At 43.5% G+C, this 23,652-nt stretch overlaps 1 long non-coding RNA gene across 1 annotated transcript; it reads right to left on the reverse strand.

Moving 5' to 3' along the window:
- Positions 1–253: 253 nt before the first annotated feature.
- On the reverse strand, positions 254–22,342 carry LOC146059106 (uncharacterized). The gene is made up of 3 exons (XR_014470150.1): positions 22,222–22,342; positions 4,031–4,119; positions 254–1,773 (listed from the first exon to the last, which is right to left on the reverse strand). It is a non-coding gene; the product is annotated as an uncharacterized LOC146059106 (long non-coding RNA).
- Between the last annotated feature and the right edge of the window lie 1,310 nt (positions 22,343–23,652).

Genomic DNA, 23,652 nt, shown 5'->3' on the forward strand with positions numbered 1-23,652 from the left:
GAAACACCTCTAGTTAAGCGCTACAAGCATCACCCTCTAGGGGGTGCTGCAAACCTTTTTTTTTCTCCGAATAACCCCCACTATGCCCTAAGGTGAATAAGAAATTGTGTGTGGCATAATGTGTACTGTCAGTTCTGCAATGTTACATCATGTAAACTAGGAACTATATGGTTCATAAAATAAACTAGGGCACTACTATGTGGCTTCATATTAAATAAGTCTCTACTATGGATCAGAACATGAACTAGGGCACTATTATGGGGCATGCAATTAATAATTGTTGCAGAGGTAAATTAATAAACCAAGGATGTACCAGCGCAGGCTGTTAGAAGAAAATATGATGCGATAAGAACGGTATCTTTTACAATAAACAATTTAATAAAATAGATATTGAATTCCATGTACATATAAATGGTACAAGTGCACTTATATAACGATTGCAATTAAAATGCTACCATAAAGACATAGTGGTCTGGACTGTATTGTCTCCAAATAGCAGCGGATAGATACCAGGTGGCCAATATACAGTAGTCCCAAGAACAGAATTCAGATGTGAAGAATGGAATTCTTGCTGATTCCTCTGGAGTGGGTGTAGGTAAACCTGGATGACTGTGGAAGTCTGTCACCGCCTGGATCGGCTTCTGGATATAATTTATGGAGATTTCTTGGTTTAGGAGAATTGAATGTCCATAAAGTCCATATGTTGACCTTCAATGGTAGTAATGCCAGATATATATAGTATAAGCTCAACGCGTTTCCCTGCGATCAACCTCCCAGCTTCTTCATGAGCAGAAGTGTCTCTAGAAACACTGGGACAGGGGCCACTTCGATATGTTGCTAAATGGCCTACAAAAGTTCTGGTTATGCCCCTGTCAAAATCAATAAAGGATTTTTTTTTTAAAGAAAAAAATCCCTTCCAGGTGGTCTTGGCAATGTCTTCATGCTATTAAAACTCTGTCACTGCTTCTATTTGCATCAGTGAAGTAAGTGATAGAATTGGGATTGCATGGCTATCGGGTCACATTGTGTGGCAGGAGGGACAATTCATTTGTGTGGGTCCATGTTACATGTGGGTCCCTGGCTAGCACCCTAGTATACCTAGTATAATGCTGTGTTGTTCATCGAGGAGGCATTATAAGTCCTTGGTACTGTAGGTACAACATACCTCCCAACTTTGATGTGGCTGGAAAATTTGTGGGGCATGGCCTAGCGACAGGGGGCGTGACCTATATGCGTGATGCTCCTGCGAGGCCACATACCCCGCTTTCGCCGCTGTGCTGCATAAACAGACACTGTGCACATGCGCGCAGCATCTATTCATGAGCAACAGGGGGGACTCCCAACTGTTCCCCCCCCCGTTGCCACGGGACACTGCCAGCCCCTGGCAGGACGCAGGAACCACCCCCAAAACCAGGACATTCCTGTGGAAAGCGGGCCAATTGGGAGGTTTGGTACAATAACAATTTTATTTACCCACTTTTTAATACACGAAATCTTTGCTAAATAGCATCCATGGTGTAGCAGGAGGATTTCAGTGGGATAAGTTAGGGAATGAGGTGAGAGAATGACATGTTTTGAAGCTATGGATGTGCGCACAGCATCTATCACTGATCTGCTGACTAATCTAACACTACAGTATGTACAAGTATAGTAATTTAGCTTTCAATCCATTCTACCTGTTTTCATTAATAAAACATCTTTAGGTCTTCACCTTTCCTCTGGAGGTCTGGACTTCATTTATACCATGGCTCGGGTTCTTCCTTCTTTACCCAACTGAAAAAAGAGCAGGAACAAAATATATAAGTGAAATGAAATTATTATTTTTCTTTTCAGCAATAGAACCGATATGGAGCTTTAATGGACTGATCCTGTGAGATTTGGAACACTGATTGCGTTAGGATTGCCTGAGAAGTTCTTTTCATGCCAGTTCTTTGTAACTGATAGAATCAAGCTCAATCAGTATTACACACCAGCTCTCACAGCAGATGGAGTCATTGTGACCGTGATACAAACTATCAGAAAACTCAGTCAAAGAACTGAAACTACTGAGAGACCGCATATTGCCAAGCATCTGCCTGCCATTAGCCAAATGTTTGCATAACAGTAATAGGCAAGGGTCTCTCCTGGAACAGGTCGGTTTGGGATTGCCTTGTAGTCACCTGATAACTGTCATACTGTATTATTGTGACTTTTATTTATATGGCACCACAAAACGTTTACAGTGCCATGCAAGGGGGTAAATGTTAACACATTGCAAAATAATAGCATAGCACAAGTACAATAATCAACAGCTAACCATGGCATACGTACAAAGCATATAGTAAGTGCAAATATTACTAAAAGGATTCAGACTGGTTAGTACAGTAGAGGAGAGAAGGAGAACTCAATGTTTCTAGAAGCATCATTTAATGGTGAGTCATGGGATGGATGGGTAAAGTTGGTGATTAAGGGACAGATGTACTAAGACTGAAAAGTGATCAAATGGAGAGTGATAAACCACCAGCCAATCAGCTCCTACCTACTATGTCACAGGCTGTGTTTGAAAAATGACAGGTTGGAGCTGATTGGTTGGTGGTTTATCACTCTCCATCTTATCGCTTTTTATGGCTTAGTGCATTTCCCCATAAGTAATGTTCTCCATGATTATGTGTAAGAGATGCTGAAGGGAAACATTTGTTCCAGTTGATAAGTTGACAGTGTCCAGTTCAACAGACAATAGGTCGACCACTTTCGGTCCACAGGCACAAAGTTGACATGGACAAAATGTCGACATGCACTAGGTTGACATTGACAAAAGGCAAAATGGCATCATGTCAATGGTCGACACATGAAAAGGTTGACATGAGTTTTTTATGATTTTCTTTCCATACAATCCATATTGACTACAATTGGCAATGGTAAATCCCAAAGCAGTGAAGCAAGCCATGTGAGCATATGCTTTACCCTAATTGGGGGGCCCATGTTGACCATTGTCATGTCAACTTTTTGGTTGTGTCAACCTTTTGCCTGTGGTGACCTTGTGCATGTCAACTGTTTCCACTTGGCAACCTTCTGCCTGTCGACCATTCATGGTCAACCTTATGACTGTCGACCTTGACACAGTTGACCCTTTGATCCACACCTGGAAAAAATAGTGGTACAGCACTGGTAACATGTTTTGTGCTAGCTGGAGAACAAGGAGAGCCCTGCCCATGAGATCTTAAATGTTAAGCAGAAGGGGTGAACAGTTGGAGAGTGAAGCGATATATAGTACAATGGCTGATGAGATGAGTACTGAGTTATGAAGAGGTCTGGTAAGGTTTAGTGAAAAGGTGTGTGTTCGGGAATGCATTTAAAGCTGGCTGGTAGAAAATCTGCAGAGAACAGTGAAAGAATTCCAGAGTAGGGAGGCCCAATGGACAAAAGTTTTGAGGCAAGCACAAGTGGTAATGCCCTGGGTGGAGAAGTGGTTGGAGATGTGGAGGGAGTGCAATGGTTTAAGGCTTTATATGTGAGCATGAGGAGTATGGACAGGATTCTGAGGGGATATGGAGCCACATAATAGGATTGCAGAGAGGGACAATATTGCCATATGGTGACAGATGAAAATGAGAAGAGCAGTAGCATTAAAATTGTATTAAAGTGGGTGGAGGTGAGTGTGAGGGAGACGAGAGAGAAAGAGGTTTCAGTAGATGATGAGTGCCAGGATTAGAGTGTTGGTGGCTTTATGGATGATGAGGGGTTGTATCTGAGAGGTGTTGCAGAGCTTGAAGAGGCAACATTGAAAGAAAACTTGCATTTTGGGAGTAAAAAAGATGATGATGTCCATATTAGAAGAAGAAATCAGGTCAAATGGAGGAACCCTGGAAGAAGGGAAAGCAATGTGTTTGGTCTTGGCTCAGTTAGGTGTCAGAAAACCTTGGAATGTCTAAGATACGAGATGGAGGAAATACAGTAAAAGATGGAAGGAGAGTGGTTGGAGAGGTGATTTAATGGTGTATAAATAGTATTGGTGGCCACAGGAACTGATATGATTTCCAAGGGAAATTACCTTAACTCTGGGTTGAAGAACAAAGACCTCATCAGGTAAATAGTCACATTGGTAATTCCAAGCCCCGTGAAGCCAAGCAGTGGCACCAACTGTGAGGGATGTAGAGAAATATAAATTGAGAACTTTAGATTGTACAAACTTGATTGCATGTATTTAAGGTCTACATGCTAATCATATACAGTGTGGATTGCCATTTTTGGAGTTGAACACATTTTAGATGTATGCTGAATATGAATGGGCAGAAGTTACATAATTGCCATACACTTGTTATACAGGAAGTGTTTGTTTTTATAGGAAGTACCTCTGTAGCTATCATTTAGCATGATTGCAATGAGAAAAGACACACTTCTGCAGCTCTCCAGAGTCCTGGGCTGATATGCACACAGGTTACTATATATATGGTGCCAGACGTACGACTGTATAGCACAAGATCTTTGATTATAGACCTATTACGTTTTGGCAACACCACTGCAGACACATGGCTTAACTTCAGGTGGCACATATTCTACTGTACAGGGCTCTCAGCCAAGTAAAAAAATGTATATAGGTGTATACTTGATCAACCTAGCTCTGGCTGAGGCTGTTAATAATGCCCACACATTTATCTATTTAAATTGAAAACACAAAAAAAAACTTTGTGCATATACTACCAGCGGCAATGAATCATTTGGTCGACCCAAGAAAGGTCGACACTCCTTAGGTTGACAACGGAAGGCAGAATGTCGAGAGGGACTGAAGGTCGACAGGGTCCTTAGGCTGACTGGCGGAAGGTTAACATGTATTTTTTAATTTCTTAGGCCAGGCGTCTAGATCTAGACGTCTAGTACTGGACACTTTCTAAGTGTACGGCAGCCACTCGCATTGGTCGTTACAATTGCGATGCTTTGCGATGGTTGGGGGAACTTGTATACAAAGTCTTCCCCCAGCTGCGGCATTACCCTGTTAGCTGTTTGGGCCTGGTGCTGATTGGCAAAATATGTGGAAACCCCTACTCATTTTGTCCCCCTTGAGCCTGGTGCTCTTTTTTAGAAATCCCGGGGATGGTTTTTGTCCACTGAATTTCTAAAACTGGGGCCGGTTATGCTAGGGGGGGGGGGGGGGGGGGGGGGTGCTCAAAGAACCGGTCCTGGTTTTACAAATTCAGTGGATGCAAAACCAACTCTAAAAAGAGCACCAGGCTCAAGGGCCAGTCCTGGTTCCCAAAATAAGGTGGACAAAATGAGTAGGAGTTCCCCGTATTTTGGCAACCAGCAACAGGCCCAAACAGCCAACAGGGTAATGCCACAACCTGGGGAAACTTTTTATTGAAGTTTCCCCATGCCAAATATCGCTCCCTATTACATTTGCAAGTTGTATACTTTATAATGGGAAAACATCTGTATGCAAATTGAAGAGAAAGAAAAAATCTAAATGTGCGATCTCCATGACAAAAAGTGTGATTTTTACCACAATTTGCATCCTATTTCATGTGCGATTTTGTAAAACATGAGGGGTGAGATTTAATAGGATAAGAGATTCAGAAAGTGAGAGATTTGGTAAGAATTCTCCAGTTTCTTTTAAATTAGCAACTATTTACACTGCAAAACCAGTTTGATTTTGCAGTGTAAATGATTGCCACTTTAAAAAAACTGGAAATTTCTTACCAAATCTCTCACTTTCTGAATCTCTCATCCTATTAAATCTCACCTGAGAATTCAGCCATTTTTTACTAAAAATCGCAAAAGTTGAAACATCAATACACGTCACCCCAAAAGTCTAATTTTGGACTGAGGAATCCTCAATGATACAAACTCTCTAATTTCTGGAATAATACTCATTAACATCTCTCTCTCTCTATCAATGTGTCTCTTGCTGGAGCCTTAAGTATGATCTACAACTCTGGAACCTTACAATCAATACTAAGATATATCTACATTAGGAGATGAAATTATAATTTAGTAGATATATAAACAAAGTAGAAGTATAAGAAAATCATACTGTCAGCTAGCTTTGATGAACACAAGTCTAATATACAGTCAAACAATATTATATTAAAGCACTATAACAAACAACTCAGAAAGATATATATACTGTAGGAATTCCATAAATTACTAATGGAACATACTGTACATACTATATTTTGGTCTTCGTGCACAATAGAAAAGTGAACGTTTGGTGATTCCCAAAGGTGCATATTTAATAGGTCCAGCATCATCTTGTGTGTATGGGCTTACAATGAGTACAGTTGTTTTATTGTAGGAATCATCTATTTAGTTTATGGATGTAACATATAGAAATATGAGTCAGGACCACAGACTGATAAAGGCCTGAAAACACTGGACAGATGGTACCTCCAACCATCTAGCAAATCTGTTCTATGTGAAGGGCCTGTGTGCTTCACACTTGCCTATTCTCCTGGATTGGCTAGTAGGCTCCTAAAAATCAAGCGCCACTCCCAGCCACCCGGAAAAAAGGGTATGTTTCCTGTTGCCATTTTACACTCCACACACCTCCCACATTGTCCCTCACTCACCCCCACAGCCGCTCATAACCTAGAGGAGAGCAGGACGATGACGCAATCCACACTGAATTGTGTAACGTAGCCCTGTTCCCACTTTCCTATAACCAGTAATGTGGGTATTGTATAGCAGGGTCATGCATAGGTATGTCAATGGGTAAGATCCCATGAACTTTAATCAGGCATTGCATCATAATATCCTTGGTTTTTAGCAAACTGATAGGGTGTACTCTGGTTCAGTCCAGAGAATAATAACTGTTTGTACCATGTGCTCTTTGTCAGGGCCAAATAAAGTTAAATGACTTCTATTGTATGCTATATACCCATAGAAAGCATTCTTAAAGAATAGAAGCACAATGTGCTAATATATCATTTTGGAACTGGGACAAGGGGTCTAAAGCAAAAAGGTAGACGACCATTAGGTCGACACCATTAGATCAACAAACAAGGTCAACATGCACAAAGGTCAACATACAAAAAGGTCGACCCGCAAAAGGTCAACATACAAAAAGGTCGACATTCAAAAAGGTTGACACAAGCTCTAGGTCGACGTGGAGTTTTCACTGTTTTTTACCCAAATTATCGACAAAGTAGACATGGACACAGTTTGAAGTGCACCGCATCCCCTCGCATGCTTCGGGCACACTATTCTATTCTCCCACCAAGCCCTAGTGGATGGTAGGGCATTAAATACCGCCTGTCGGCACAAAAAACAGTGAAAAACCACATGTTGACCTTTTGACTGTTGACCTAGACATTGATGACCTAATGCTTGTGTAACCCAACTACTAAATGTGCCTCCACCCAAACTTGTTTAACTAGTGTAGTTTGGGAAAACACTATCCCCAGCAACTATGACCTATGCTTATTTGGATGATCTATTACTGGTAAAGGAACCACATCCCTTGCATAGGGTAAAAGGTTAATTTATTTACTATACAACGCATAGATATACATCAGCAACAACGATATAGATACCCTTGTATAGTAACTAAGTATACAAGCGAAACCTATATAGTGAATATTTTGTAACAATATAATACAATATACCAATACAGTACAATACAATCCCTCTAACCTCCCCTTATCCTATACAGAGACTTTCCCTTGCATGCAATACAAAAAAGTACCTTAATAACATTCACTGCTATAACTGGCCAGTTAGCAAAAAAAACCTTGTGTACAATGCATTGTAATACTATGAGTGTTGGCGCGCGTTGGGGCCCATGATGTCCTTTTTGTTTACTATTTGTATGCAGTAAAGATGGTTTTCCTTCAGGTATGCTGTATGTCTAAGCAATAGAAAAGTATTAGAATTGGATACTTATGCTTATACTGAGAGTATCCATTCTAATAAATCCTTTTCTCTGTCTCTGTGATGTCTGTTCTTTTGTTATACAAAGTAACTGAGTGTCTATTTCTGGCTGCCTGCCAGGATTTAGTTAATTCACAAGGAGGCTTTCTCTGTGTAAGGGGAGTATAAGTAGTCTGCTCAATCTCTATAATGTAGAGTGGATATATATATAAAATTGGTTTGATCTCACCCTTTTCCTCGTTGCTTCCGAGAGGTAGATAACTCTGTCCCTAGACTTTAACTGTACTGCTTGTGTGCGGCTAGCTTTTGGCTTTTAGCTTCCTCACTACGGGTTGTCTGCCTTCTCTGTATCTTGGGGCTAAAGCTAGACTGTAAGGTTATCAGCCAGTTCTCATACAAGCCAGTGCTCTCCACTGTCACTCCCATATTATGTTTACAGCGGGCAGCTCTTTTGCCAGTGACAGTGAAGATACACCGCTCCTCCAGCAACTGACCTTACCAACCTCAGCCGCTCTGAGCAACGTCTCTCCTTCTGTGAAACTGAACTTTGCTAGCGCTGATGATGGCTGGTGAGGGCAATCTACAGAGTGATCTGCGGAGGGGTATTGAAGTCCCTTCCTTTTTCCACTTCCCCGACCCTGGTGATAGCGCAAAGGTCCAAACTCTAGCAGCGCTTGCTGAACTGGCTGTAGCGGCGGGCTGTCAGTTAGTCCCTGTCTATGCCGCCAGCGTAACCCAGGCGGTTACCAACAGCAGCTGCAGGCGGACATTCATCCTCGCGCGGCTCTCAGCAGAGAGGCAGAGCGCGGCAGCTTCCAGCAGCGGTGGTGGCTTTCTCCTGCTTCCTCCCTGCAGGGCTTTCAACAGCGGCGGCAGAGCGCGGCAGCTTCCAGCAGCGGTGGTGACTTTCTCCTGCTTCCTCCCCGCAGGGCTTCCAACAGCGGCGGCTTCTCCCGGCTGCAGGGTGAGTACGGCTGCTCTTTAGCGCTCTTCTCCCGGCGGCGGCTATACACGCTGCTGACTGCAGCTTCAGTCCCGGCTAGATACGCAGCATTTCACAGTCCTTGTCCTCCTGCCATGCCGGTGACACCCCGGATTGGAGCGGCTCCCAACCTCTTGCCTCCCGCCGCTGTATGTTTACAGGTACAGCTCTCTCTGACAGCGGTGAGGCTACGAGGTGTTCCGCTGCCAATCCTATCTCCTGGGCTCACTTCTCTGGCTGCCAGCGCTGATAGCCGACAAGTCAATAGCTCTGGTACAGCGAATCAAACTCTATGAAGGGCTGGTCAGTTCTGCCCCGTAGCCCCCTCTGACAGTTCTTTTATACCCTCTCTCCTGGACCAGCTGATCCCTCGAGGTACCAGGAACGTTTCTATCTAGCCCGAGGTAGTTAACAGTAGTAATCTCTAGAAACTTCCCCATTATATTAACTCTTTAGCATATTGAAGTAACACACAAATAACAAGTAATAATGTACATGGGATCACGTCTCAATAACAGATATATACATTATACTTTATACATTATAATCGTTATAATCAATTGTACATATACATATAAATACATGTAAACCTGAAGTAGGGTTACACTTGTGTCAACCTTTTTTGCATGTAGACCTTTTTGTATGTCGACCTTGTTGTCTGTCGACCTAATGACGTCGACTAATGGTTGTCGACCTTTTTGCTGTAGACTTGTTGTCCATATCCCATCATTTTCATTGTTCAGCAATTCATTTTGTTTAAGCGTAAGCACTAGTAATTCTAAACAGGGGCGTAACTAGATCTTCGCAGGCCTCATAGCAAAAGTTTATAAGGGCCCCTATATACCAAATATTGGCAATTAATGTATATAGAAAATATAACTTATACAGAAAAGATGGGCCCCCTTCCGCTCTGGGCCCCATAGCAGCTGCACCCCTTGCACCTATGGTAGTTACGCCTTTGATTCTAAACAAATCTTTGGACAGAGTAATATAAAGGAATTACAAATAATTGAACCGCGATGAAGTACAGCAAAGACAAATATACATATTTATACATCATTCTGCTATAAGCCTATATTATTCTATTTTGCACTACAAAAGTAAAAATAATTTACTTGCAAAAAAAATATTTTGTTACAACCAGAGCTTTAGCTAAGATGAATTGCTTGTCATCTGAAACAAGACACAAAATCGTATACTAATCTGATCAGCAGCATACAGATCAGCAATCTGCGGTCCTTCCAGCACTCCACGGGTCAAATCTCAGCCTCCTTAGCTTGCTAATAAGAGTTTTGTTTCTCCATTTCTCAGAATAATGGCTTTTGTTTCTGTCTCTCAGTCTACTTTGCCTGTGTTTGTCCCAGGGGGAAGAAAGCTTTGCCCTCAATCGGATGCTATACACAAGCACTTGACCTTAAGTAAGATAGAGTCCCTTGCCAGGCTATGTACAGCTGTTGATTGCCTCATTTAAAATGGACCAATTGCACACGGAATAGCACTCACATACGCACCCTAGAAATAATAACAGAACATGGGGAGGGTAGGGAGTGATTTAGGACGGGTACAGTTGCCAGCTAAGTAATCTTATTGATGACTAAATGTTTGCACCTAGTTCCAAACATGGCTATAAAGTACATATCCCAGGTGTCACAGAGTTTCCAGGACAATCGTGTTCGGAATGTTTGTCCGCTGGTTTGTTTTCCACATAAGGCTAATGAATAAAGTGAAATATGCTAGTTTTGCTGCATTTGGGATCTAAAAAGAAAGCCAGGGATGGACTGAAAAATCTCCTTTTTTTCCATTGGAGGGTTCAAAGCCGTTGTCCACTTTAGGATGATCCGTCATTAATCAAGCACGTCCCATCATACAGCTGAGCACATAGTAAATCTGGGAAGCCTACAGCGTTACTTGTATCAGAGAACTAGCTCAGCTGTGCTACGTGGACAAACATCCTATAAGCATTCATTGCTCTGTAGTAAGTCTGCAGAACATTTTACACAGTCCAATGGTAGAATACTGTATGGCAGAGATTCTAAGTTGAATATGTTCATGCTTCCACAGAACTCCATTGTAGAGTTATGGGTGAAAAGAGCAGGGCCGTCTTAACAGCGGTGTGGGCCCCTGGGCAAAGCAATGCACTGGGGCCATTACCCATTCTCCCCTCCTAGAGGTGGGGGGTGCTATCAGCAGCAGCTTTGATGTCGCATGGGTGGCAGGGGGTGCTCTATCTTCCACTCAACATGTAGGACCTGGAGCAGTAACTTCTGCTAATTACTCCTTTACTGCACAGGTGGTGGGAGGGAGAACACTAATGTGTGGAAGGGGGCACTGAGCTGAATGAAGGGTCCCTTGTAAATGACTTACAGGGAGGTAGGGGGTGTTTTATACGCAGGGGATGGTTGGATAATGGAGTGGGCTTAATATTCGTAATTTTCCGGTGGAAGGGCAGCTTGTTTGACTGCAGATATCGCCATTATCTGGAAATAGATTTCTTAGCCTTCAATAGTATAAAAAACTATAGTCCCACCTTTCAGGAGGTACTGGGAACTTGGGGATCAGAGATCAGGAGCCAGATCAATCCATTGACAAAAATATAAAACTGTACACCAGACGTTTGGAGCTGGAGCAGGGACCGGCTGCTGGAAGGCTGATATCTCTGGTTCTGGGCAAGATAGAGACCAGCTTTTGGAATATACTCTCAGACAGAACCTGAGAAATATGACTGGGAAGTGCAATTAACAGGTCGGATGTGGACTGATGCTTTGAAGTTGGATATCTCCATTTTCCCAGGGCCGATTTTCAAAATTCTGGTATCCCTGGAAAAAGGGGATCCTCAGCTATCATATGACAAGACGGCCCTGGAAAAGAGTCTTCCATTGTCGAGATTTGTGGTGCAAACAATCAACTCTAGACTACAGTATAAGGCAGATCCTCTTATTTTAACATGTAGGAATGTTTGAGAAAAAATGGGCCGTAGGGCAGTATGGATGGTGTAATGGTTAGCATTACTTCCTCACAGCACTGAGGTCATGGGTTCGATTCCCAACATGGCCCTAACTGTGCAGAGTTTGTTTATTCTCCCCGTTTTCTCCAGGTACTCCGGTTTCCTCCCACATTCCAAAAATATACAGGTAGGTTAGTTGGCTTCCAACAAAATTAACCCTAAAATGTCCGTATGTGTGCGTGGACATGTGGTAGGGAATATAGATTGTAAGCTCCACTGGGGCAGGGACTGATGTGAATGTTCAAATATTCTCTGTAAAGCGCTGCGGAATATGTGTGCGCTATATAAGAAACTGTTAATAAATAAATTTAGAATGGATGGATGGCCATGCTTCAGGCAAGGTGTCTGGCTCTACTACTGCTGTGCCCGGCACACTTTACCATTCCAAATGAATGGTAAAGTTATTAAGTTCATGACATTGTTGCCACAATGGAAATATAAAGAGACACAAGAGGTTGTCATTTAGTAATAGCTCATAGGGACTTGATGAGATTGCTGGGAAACACAAACATAATTATCTACTCAGGGATGAATACAGGGGAAGAGAGGTCCTGGGAAGTGTGTACTTTTGTTTTGGATGTCCTCCAAATTAAAGACCTTTCCCCCCTGTGGTGTTGAGCATAAGCGTTCCCAGGCACATGACTGCACAGATAAACATTGGCTTTCATGTTCCTAAAAGTAAACAAAGAGTTGTCACACCAGCATTGAGGCAGACACAAAAAATAGCATGATGCTACTTGATGACGTGTCCTCCCATAAAGTGTGTAGCAAAAAGGATTAAACAATAATAAAAAAATCAATAAAAACATAGAATTCATTTTTTATAGAAGAGGTATAGGGTTACGGAAATTTGATTCAGTATATATTTCAATATACACAGTGTACAGTGCATCCGGAAAGTATTCACAGCGCTTCACTTTTCCCACATTTTGTTACAGTATGTTGCAGCCTTAGGGGCAGATGTATTAAGCCTTAACAAGAGATAAATGCAAGGGTGATAAAGAGAGATAAATGTCCAGCCAATCACATCCTAATTGCCATGTTACAGGCTGTGTTTGAAAAAAGTAAGTAAGGAGCTGATTGGCTGGACGTTTATCTCTCTTTATCAACCTTGCATTTATCTCTTGTTAAGGCGTAATACATCTGCCCCTTAATCCAAAATGCAATAAATTCATTTTTTACCTCAAAGTTTTACACACACTACCCCATAATGAATGTGAAAAAAGTTTTTGGGAGATTTTTACAAATTTATTAAAAATAAAAAGCTATGAAATCATATGTACGTAAGTATTCAAAGCCTTTGCTCAATACTTTGTTGATGCACCTTTGGCAGCAATTACAAGCTCAAGTCTTTTTAAATATGATGCTACTAGCTTGGCCAAGCTATTTATAGCCGGTTTCGCACATTCCTCTTAGCAGCACCTCTCAAACTCCATTCGGTTGGATGGGAAGCGTCGTGCACAGCCATTTTCAGATCTCTCCAGAGATGTTCAATTGGATTAAATTCTGGGCTCTGGCTGAACCACTCAAGAACATTCACAGAGTTGTCCTGAAGGCACTCCTTTGATATTTTGGCTGTGTTTGCTTAGGGTCCTTGTTTTGCCGAAAGATGAACCAGCGCCCCAGTCTGAAGTCAAGTGCACTCTGGGGCAGGTTTTCATCCAGGATGTCTCAGTTATTGCTGCATTCATGTTTCTGATTAGTCTTCCAGTCAGAGGCGTAGGGAGGGCGGAGCCACCGGAGCACACGCTCCGGGTGCAGTTTGGGCGCAGGGCGCCGCCCCCCCTCCGCAAATGAGGTGGAGTCCTGCTGCCCTGCAATAATTAATTTCACACACGCAGGGCAGCGTGCGCCGGCGGCTGCCCTGCCCGGCGCCTGCCCCTGTCTGCCCTGCTCACCTGGTCCCGGCCTGCCGCCGCAACGTGATGGGGTCACGTCACGTGACTCACTGCTCCAGTCCAGTCCCTAACCAAGCTGCTGCTGTTTTAGCCGGCTCCCGGGCAGCGCTGAGCAGCAGAAATAAGGCAGACTCCTCCCAGTCCCCTGCCTCTACAGAGAATGTCTGTGCTGTGCTCCTTAAGGTAGATTTTTTTTTTTTAAATAAAGATAAAGAATTAAGGGAATAATCATGGGGTCTGGTGGTTTGGTGGGGTCCGGGGAGGGGGGGATCTCTCTGGTTTATGCTGCCACCCTGCTCTTCTCAAGGTGGTTTTTAGTTTTTTTACTAAAGATAAATAATTATGGGAATAATCATGGAGTTTGGGGGATTTGTGGGGGAGGGGGGGGATGAATCTCTCTTATATGTGTCTTATATAGCGCAACAGTTTCCGTTACAGTGTCTTATATAGCGCAGCAGATTCCGTTATAGTGTCTTATATAGCGCAGCAGATTCTGTTACAGCGTCTTATATAGCGCAGCAGATTCCGTTACAGGTTCTTATATAGCGCAGCAGATTCCGTTATAGTGTCTTATATAGCGCAGCAGATTCTGTTACAGCGTCTTATATAGCGCAGCAGATTCCATTACAGGTTCTTATATAGCGCAGCAGATTCCGTTATAGTGTCTTATATAGCGCAGCAGATTCTGTTACAGCGTCTTATATAGCGCAGCAGATTCCGTTACAGTGTCTTATATAGCGCAGCAGATTCCGTTACAGTGTCTTATATAGCGCAGCAGATTCTGTTACAGCGTCTTATATAGTGCAGCAGATTCCATTACAGCGTCTTATATAGTGCAGCAGATTCCGTTACAGTGTCTTATAAAGCGCAGCAGATTACGTTACAGCTTCTTATATAGCGCAGCAGATTCCGTTAGTGTCTTATATAGTGCAGCAGATTCCGTTATAGCGTCTTATATAGGGCAGCAGATTCTGTTACAGTGTCATATATAGTGCAGCAGATTCCGTTACAGTGTCTTATATAGCACAGCAGATTCCGTTACAGTGTCTTATATAGCGCAGCAGATTCCGTTACAGCGTCTTATATAGCGCAGCAGATTCTGCCACAGCGTCCTATATTTCAAATGTAACATGCCAACACATGTTAGCCACACTCCAGACGGGCTGCCATGTGCTTTTTACTAAGGAGTGTCTTCCATCTGGCCACTCTACCATACTAATTTGTGGATTGCTGCAGAGATGGTTGTCCTTCTGGAAGGTTCTCCTCTCCTCATAGATGAATGCTGTATCTCTGACTATTGGGTTCTTGGTCACCTCCCTGACTAGGGCTCTTCTCCCGCGATCACTCAGTTTAGACGGTCGGTTTTACGGATGATGGAGAGCACTTTGCTCATTGGGACCTTAGAAGCAGGAGATATTTTTCTTTACTCTTCCCCAGATTTGTGCCTTGAGACAATCCTGTCTTGGAGGTCTACAGACAATTCCTTTCACTTTTTCATGCTTGGTTTGTGCTCTTACATGCACTGTCAGTGTGAGACCTTATATACTGTAGGCAGGTGTGTGCCTTTCCAAATCATGTCCAATCAACTGAATTTACCACGGGTGGACTCTAGCTGTAGGAACATCCCAAGGATGATCAATGGAAACAGGATGCACCTGAGCGCAAAGGCTATGACTACTTATGTACATTTTAACATTTTTAATAAAATGTGCAAATGTTCTAGGAAAGTGTAGAAAAAAATGCTGCAAAGTAAGAATGCTTTCAGGAATAGAAGTGTTAATAGTAATTTTTGGACTTATTCAGGTCCGTTCGCATGGAGGTACGATGTTTTGGCGTCTGCGCATTTCTGCAGTTTGCCATGCCTGCTCGCACCCAGCATCTGAACATGCGCTGAAATGCGCATGCGTAGACACCAAACATCACTCCCTCTCGCAAACCCACCAGTGTGAGTCCGATGGTCGAATGATTTGGTCCCCACACCCAAGTCTCGGAATGGATGTTTATGGAAGACATCCATTCGCAGCCATGCGGGGACCTGGCTGAGAGGGGGGCGTTGTCAGCAATATTCGCAGCGCTGCATTTGAACCAGAATAACCTCCAATAACCTCCAAAATGCAATGTGAATTAACAGATGAGAAAAAAAAGGGGGGGGGGGGGGGGGGGGGGACGACTATATACAAAAGATCAATAAAACTGAATAGCCGTGGATGTATGAACTCAAATCCACGGCACCAAGGGGACTCAACTTGGATAATGAGGTGAAATCCATAGTGGGCAAGCGTTAATATGAAAATCATATTAACTGACATGAATTCCCCATAAATTTACACCATATTGTGACTCTGTGAATGACCAGACTGACAGATCTACTATCTGTACAATACATTGTTGCAAAATGATTACCCATATACAGTTTAAGCAAACGTAATTTTCAACTAAAATCTACATAAGATCTACAGTACACATTTGGTTATTGTAGGAGAATGAATATAGCTAGGAAACTTGCTACATAAATGTACTACATATGAGCCATCTTAAGCATGTATGTCACATTGCATTGCAGGACAATTTGACAGATTTATTAATCTGACCAATGAACTGACATATGGTCTGACCAATTATGTCTAGATGGGACACCGCCCCCCCAATACAGGTATATATATCTAATACACATCATGATTTTTTAATGATGATTTTTAATGCATACTTGATTCACCCATTTAATATTTTTTTTCATTGTTCACCCATTGAATTATTTTTCGTCATTGTTGTATGTCTTTTGTGCAATCACTGGTATTGTGGTTGTAACCCAATTAATGAAACATACTTAAGGTCACAAGTAAATGAATTACTAATTGACGCGTCTCCTTACTTATTGAGTATTTAAATTTCATTCTCTCAAAGGGCCATCACTAATTGAGACTCCACATAGAAGGGACAGAGCACTGTACTTATACCCAATATTATTACCTAGACACAGGGTAGTCACCTGTTATTTTGGTACAGCAGCTAGTTCAATCACAACTGTCTTAGGCCCTTATTCAGATCTGATCACAGTACAAATTTGTTCTCAAAATGGGCAAAACCATGTGCACTGCAGGTGGGGCAGATGTAACATATGCAGAGAGAGTTAGATTTGGGCGGGGTGTGTTGAAACTGAAATCTAAATTGCTGTGTAAAAATAATGCAGCCAGTATTTACCTTGCACAGAAACAACATAACACCCCCAAATCTAACTCTCTCTGCACATGTTACATCTGCCCCACCTGCAGTGCACATGGTTTTGCCCATTTTGAGAACAAATTTGTACTGCAATAAGATCTAAATAAGGGCCTTAGTGAGCAGGCAAATTCCCAATTACTAGATGAGAAATCAAATAGGATTTGGTGTGATCACCTTTTTGTCTTCCATACAGCATCAATTCTTCTAGGTACAATTGCAGAATCAGGGCTTATGAAGGATTGTCAGGTTTATGCAAAACAGGTAATAATGATTATCATTTTGATATGTAGGTTGAAACACAGTCATTAACTGAAAAATAAACAGCTGTGGTGGAGCCTGTTAATTGCATCCAAAAAGCCATACATTACCTTTGACACGGAAACAAGGCCAAGTATATTAACTATGCATAAAAACATAGGATGGGGTACAGAAAAATGGCAGCAGGTACTCTGGACTATTGAGTCAAAATATGAACTATTTGGTTGTAACAGAAGGCAGTTTGTTCACCAAAGGGCTGGAGAGTGCAGTGGCGTCACTAACCACAAAAGGGTGACACCAAAGTGCCGGCGCTTCTGTAGTGGCAGGAGCCGGATGCTGCAGTGTGATACACTCCTGCATTTACTGGGATGCTGAACATGTCCCCAGAGTGATGAAAACAGGATCCCCTTGAGTCCATTTCCCTTTCAGTTAGACCACACACCTTTTGGCCAGCTGCGCAGGTACTTATCTATCATGCAATATAATAATGGAGGTGTCTGATTGGCTCCAAATTTAGGGCCTGATTCAGAGTTGATAACGCAAGCAAAATCTTCTCAAATGGGCAAATCCATGTTGCACTGCAGGTGGGGCGGATGTGAGATGTGCAGAGAGAGTTAGATTTTTGTGAGTTATTTTGTTTCTGTGCAGGGTAAATACTGACTGCTTAATTTTTGCACTGCAATTTAGATCTCTATTTTAACACAACTCACCCAAATCTAAATATAGAGCAAATATCATTAAGAATCATCTTCAGCATAAAGAATACCAAGGAGTCCTGGAAGTGATGGTATGCACCCCAAAGAGCCTTGATATCAACATCATGAAGTCTGCCTGGGATTATACGAAGAGCAAGCCTACATCCACAAAAGATCTGTGGCAGTGGCGTAACTCTGAATTGTGTGCCCCCCACAACCACGGCCGGTGTAAGGCTTCTCAACACCCTAGGCAAAACTTCAACCTACCCCCCCCCCCCTCATACTGCCACTAATACCCACTTTCCAACCCCTCATACTTGCCTAACATTCTGGAATGGCAGGAAGGCTCCCAAAAATCACGTGGTCCTCCCAGTTCCCTGCTTTCCCAAGAGGCCTCCTTTTGCCACCGACAACAGAGTACAAGGAGGAGAAGTATGCCTCAAGGGAAAGTAGATCCTCATAGACATCCTTGATTTTTTTGACCTGGTGGCACCCCCCCCCCCCCCAGATCCTGGCACCCTAGGCAGCTGCCTAATGGTAGAGCCGGCCCTGCCAGCAACTAAAGTTTGTGCGCCCCCCCTCCTCACCTCCGCTGCCTTGACCATTGCTGCTCGCCGGGACCAGCAGATCCTACTGTCTGCGGTCCTGGCGCTCTTCCTGTTAGAATGTCACTTGCAAAATGGCGATTGTTATTTAGGATGCAAGAGGAGGTCGCCGCCGCCTCCTCTAGCATCCTTAATAACTGTCTGCTGTGAGGGGGCAGCCATTTTGCAAGCGACATTGTAACAGGAGGATCTGCTGGTCCCGGCGGAGCAGTGGACTGGGTGGCAGTGGTGAGGACTCGGGGAGGAGAAGAGAAGAAGGGGGAGGGCGCCCTGCCAGTAGCGATAGATTCTGCAGCGGCAGCCCCTTTAACCCCCAGCAATAGCTTCTGCAGTCTCCACAGTCTGCGGAGGTATTGTTATGCCACTGATCTGTGATTAGTTATCCAAGAAGTTTGGAACAACCTCCCTGCTGAGTTCCTTCAAAAATTGTGTGCAAGTGTACTTTATGTAGAAGCAGGGCCGGCGCCACCACTAGGCAAATCTAGGCATTTGCCTAGGGCGCCAGCCACTGGAGGGCGGTATTTCGCCCTCCCTTGCCGCCCGGGTACCTGTCCTGCGGCGTATATGTGCATAAAAGCTGGCGGCGGCGTTCGTTATTTCTTATTGACTGCAGGGACCCCCCGCTGCCGCCGCCAGCTTTACAGCGCCGCAGGACAGGTACCCGGGCGGCAGACACCAGGGCGCCCCCTCCCTGACTTGCCTGGGGCGCTCTGGTGCCTTGCACCGGCCCTGTGTAGAAGAACTGATGCTGTTTTGAAGGCAGAGGGTGGTCACACCAAATATTGATTTGATTGAGGTTTATATTCTTTTCATGCACTTTGCATTGATAAAAATAAACTATCAACACTTCAATTTTTTTTAAAGCATTCCTACTTTGCAGCATTGTCTCCACACCTACCTAAAACAGTACTGTATTTAAAAAAAAAAAAAAACATAACAAAGTAACACTTTTCTATAGAATAGATGAGTATCCTTGAACTGTTACACATTTAGATACATTAAATTAGTTCTGTTAATATAGAAGAGGGCGAAAAAGAAGTTTAACATCCTTAAGACCTTTTTAATATATTTTTAATATATTATGGTACCACATTATATTGTTGTTCCTTCAAATACATTTTCTTTTACATAAATATTTCATGACGTCTTTACAGTTACTGAATAATTCTTGTTTAATTGTCTGAATACAGCTGTACAGATTGCGTAATCCTCCAGATTAATAGGACACAACCCTCAGAAATGTAAATCTCTCTGCATATTTTAAATCACCCTCCACTGCAGTGCAAAATGATTTTGCCAACGGCAGAGGTGTTCTACCATCCTTTTTGCTCATAACTCAGAAACAGGTAGTACAGTATAAACATTACAACATTCATGTTATAATTCTTTATGTGTAATAAGCATTTGATGATAATAATGCCAGTCACCAAACCACAGAAAAGCGAGTAGCATCTCTTGGCCAGGAGTAATGTTTAGTGTCATCATATAAGTATTCTTCCAACTCTGAATATGTTAATATTTTCAGTGAGCTGTCTATCACAGTCTGACTGCTCCGCAATGGTGGCACAACAATCACTGAGGGTACCTAATAACCTGGAATGAAAGAGAGTGGCAATAGCTGGAGGGTAGCACTGCATTGAGGGGTATTCAATGGGGATATGCTCATTTGTTCTACAGCATGATGGTCGACAAGCATTAGATCAACACCATTAGGTCGACATGCTGTAAGGTCGGCATGGGTCTAGATCGACATGGGTCTAGGTCGACATGGCTTTAGGTCGACATGGGTCGAGGTCAACATGGGTTATGTCGACAGGTCATTAGGTCGACAGTCAAAATGTCGACATGTTTTTTTTTTTTTTTTACTGCTTTTGGAGCCGACAGGCGGTATTTCATGCCCTACCATCCACTTGGGTGTTGCTGAAGAATAAAATAGTGTGCCGAGCTCAGCAAGGCACCATGCCTGAAGCATGGCGAGCACAGCGAGCCATGTGAGGGGACGCGGTGCTATGTTTCATTGTCCATGGTGACACGACATCTGCCGACAGGCGAAATTTCATGCCCTACCATCCACTAGGGCAGTGGTTCCCAACCCTTCTCCTCAATTACCCCCAACAGTGCACGTTTTTCAGGTCACCCGGCAGGTGCACTCATTATTCAGACACATTTTAAAAGATCCACAGGTGGAGCTAATTATTTTGCTTGTGATTCTGTGTGGAGACCTGGAAAACGTGCACTGTTGGGGGTACTTGAGGACCAGGGTTGGGAACCACTGCACTAGGGCATGAAATGAGAATAAAATAGTGTGCCAAGTGTAGTGAGGCACCATGCCCGAAGCAAGGCAAGTGCAGCGAGGGGACGCAGTGCTATGTTTTAGTGTCCATGTCAACTGTGTCGACATTTGGCTGTAAAAAACAGTGAAAACACGTGTCGACCTAACCCATGTCGACATAGACCAATGTCGACCTAAAACCACCTTGACCTAATGACCTGTCAACCTAACCGCATGTCGACCTAGACCCATGTCGACATTTCAGCATTTCGACCTAATGCTTGTTGACCAACATGTTGTAGACCTAATGATCCACACCCATTCAATGCGGCCGGCGAGGGGGTTTGTATGGGAGGATGGCTTTTCCTCACCGAAAACAAGACATCCTCGCCACCAAACCCCCTCGCCGTATTCAATGTAAGGGATAAATCCTCACTGTAAGACGACGGCGAGGATTCCCTTAAACAGCAAGGTTCACTGCAAATACAGCGAGACCAACGCATTTTGTGGTGAGCCCCACCGATTTAATGGCCACACTCGTCGTTTCCACTTCTCCTCAGGGAACAGGCAAGGTGGAAACAGCGAGCGAAGGGAAAGGAGTTGAATACTGACGGCGAGCTATCAGCGCGTCTCGCTGCCCATAGCTCCACGTCAGGGGCATTGGATACCTCTCATAGACTCTGGAAGAAAAGGATCACATAGCAATCATTTCCACATAAGATATCCATCAAAACAAAATGTATTGTATTTATTATTACTCTTCAATGCAATGTTCTGTAGTAGGACTTTGGGGAGATGCATAAAGATGTGAGCCGGTACAGAAGTTGTCTATGGCAACCAATCAGCTTTGAAGTAACATTTATCATGTACGTTGTATAAAATACTATGTAGCCCTTCCTCATACATCTACCCCTGTGTCTTGTACACAGTCACTCCTTTCTGTTCTAGCTATCCATAAAACATATTCCCCTCTGTACAAGCGATGAAACGGTGATTATTAGCTGCAATGATTTATTCATCCAATGTGTCTTATAATTAAATACTTTATGAGTTACACAATTATTAGGAGGTGTGATTTCTCTTTCTGTGTAATATAAAGGTTAACCTGAGATACTCCATTCAGAAGTGCTGACATCAAAAACTGCAGTTTGAGGCTGCGATTAAAGCCTGTGCAATTAGAATTACAAAATGTTCCGCTCAGACAATAGGAACCTTACAGTATGTCACTATATGATGCATTTAGAGTGTCTGAAAAGTAACAGCTTAGGGACTCTGAATCAATAAACTTTGACTACTGTATACCCTACGTGTTATATAGGAGTACTGTACAGCATTTGCCATCCGTTACATTAAATATTGTAATGGTGACTAAATTACAAGTTGAAAGACATAGGGCAAGTACTTAAAAGATTGTAAAGAAGTTAATATAAAAGTTGGACTTACACCAGGGTGCTTCTTCAGCTGTTTTATAAATGTAGAAATTCTCCACCCCATTCTGTCCCAGTAGGGTCTCTGTCCTGTCCTGCTGAATTCTGCAAGTAACAGGTCCCAGCCTGAGTATCTGCTTAGCAGTGGGTTATTGAAGGAGGGGGTGATAATAAAGGGAGGTGGGTGTCATTTTGCATCCATCCCCTCTGTATAGCCCACTCTTCTACATCTCTTAGCATAATTTTATCTAATAAGGTTGCAAGGGATGTAATTAAATTATTTAGCCACTGTCTCATTCAAATTGTAGTTCACGTTGTACACAGCCCCTGGTCTTCCTGTGTGTATTGATCTCGCTCCCCTCGTTAGTGGATATTATTGCAGTGAGATTTCTGTGGATTTGATGTATTAAATGGAAATGCTTTTATTCACAAGACACATGCTATTATCACTTAATTAAGTTATTTAGAAAAGTCAGATAGAAACAGGAAAAGAAAACAGATAACCACAGACTCAGTGATCAATGGATGATTTCCAGCCAGGATTGCTGGAACATAACTAGGCTAATGGGGCCTACAGATGGTGCGCTTTTAATCTTTGTAGGGGCTGGTAGTTGTATCGCCAGCCCTCGCCAGCCGCTGGAAGGGGATGCGCGCGCGCATGAGACGCACACGCATCCCCTTCAACTGGAGCTCCCCCGGGTCCCCGCCGCCTTGTCGCCGGTACCCAACGCCGTCCCCCACCTCCCCGCTCCCCCTAACCCTGCCCATCTCCCTGAAGTGGAGACGGGCATGGTTCGCGTCCCAGCCTGCACGGTAACTGGGAAGGGCATGCGTGTGGGACGCTCACACATCCCAGTCAGATGGAGCACCGGCTCGCCAACGGGGGCATTCTGGCGAGCCCCAGCGCTGGACGAGAGGCGCTCCATCTGTACACATGGTGCAATTTCAGCCCATTTTCTAAACGATCTGACCAAATTGCTTAGAAAATGACCCTACATTTGTGTAATGGCCATAGTGATAACGATGCGCGGCCACATGCATCACTATTGTTGGATGATTAAGATCCTGCACGCTGGAAAAATCTAGTTAGATTGCCAGTCAGGGCCGGTGTTCTCACCGGAGAACACTGGTCCTGTCAGATCGCTCAGCACACATCGCTTACACATCACAGACATATCCCTGTGCAGCATTGTGCAGCGTTGTGCAGCAATGTGTGCTGAGTGATCCACAAGCAGGCGGCAGGTGGCTGACATAACATGACATCAGTGCCAGCCCCCTCTCCCCCTTAAAACCCCATACTGCCACCAATAGCAACTTTCTAGCCACTCAAGTAAATGTGTGGGGGTGGCCTCTGTGAAGTTCCACTGCCGCCACCTGCAATAAGTACAACTTAATTTTGTTATAGGCAGAGTCAGTGGTGGCTCCTCCTCCCTCCCAGATCTCAGCA

Source organism: Crinia signifera, chromosome 2, assembly GCF_055691185.1.
Source record: "Crinia signifera chromosome 2, ASM5569118v1, whole genome shotgun sequence".
Lineage (NCBI taxonomy): Eukaryota > Metazoa > Chordata > Amphibia > Anura > Myobatrachidae > Crinia > Crinia signifera.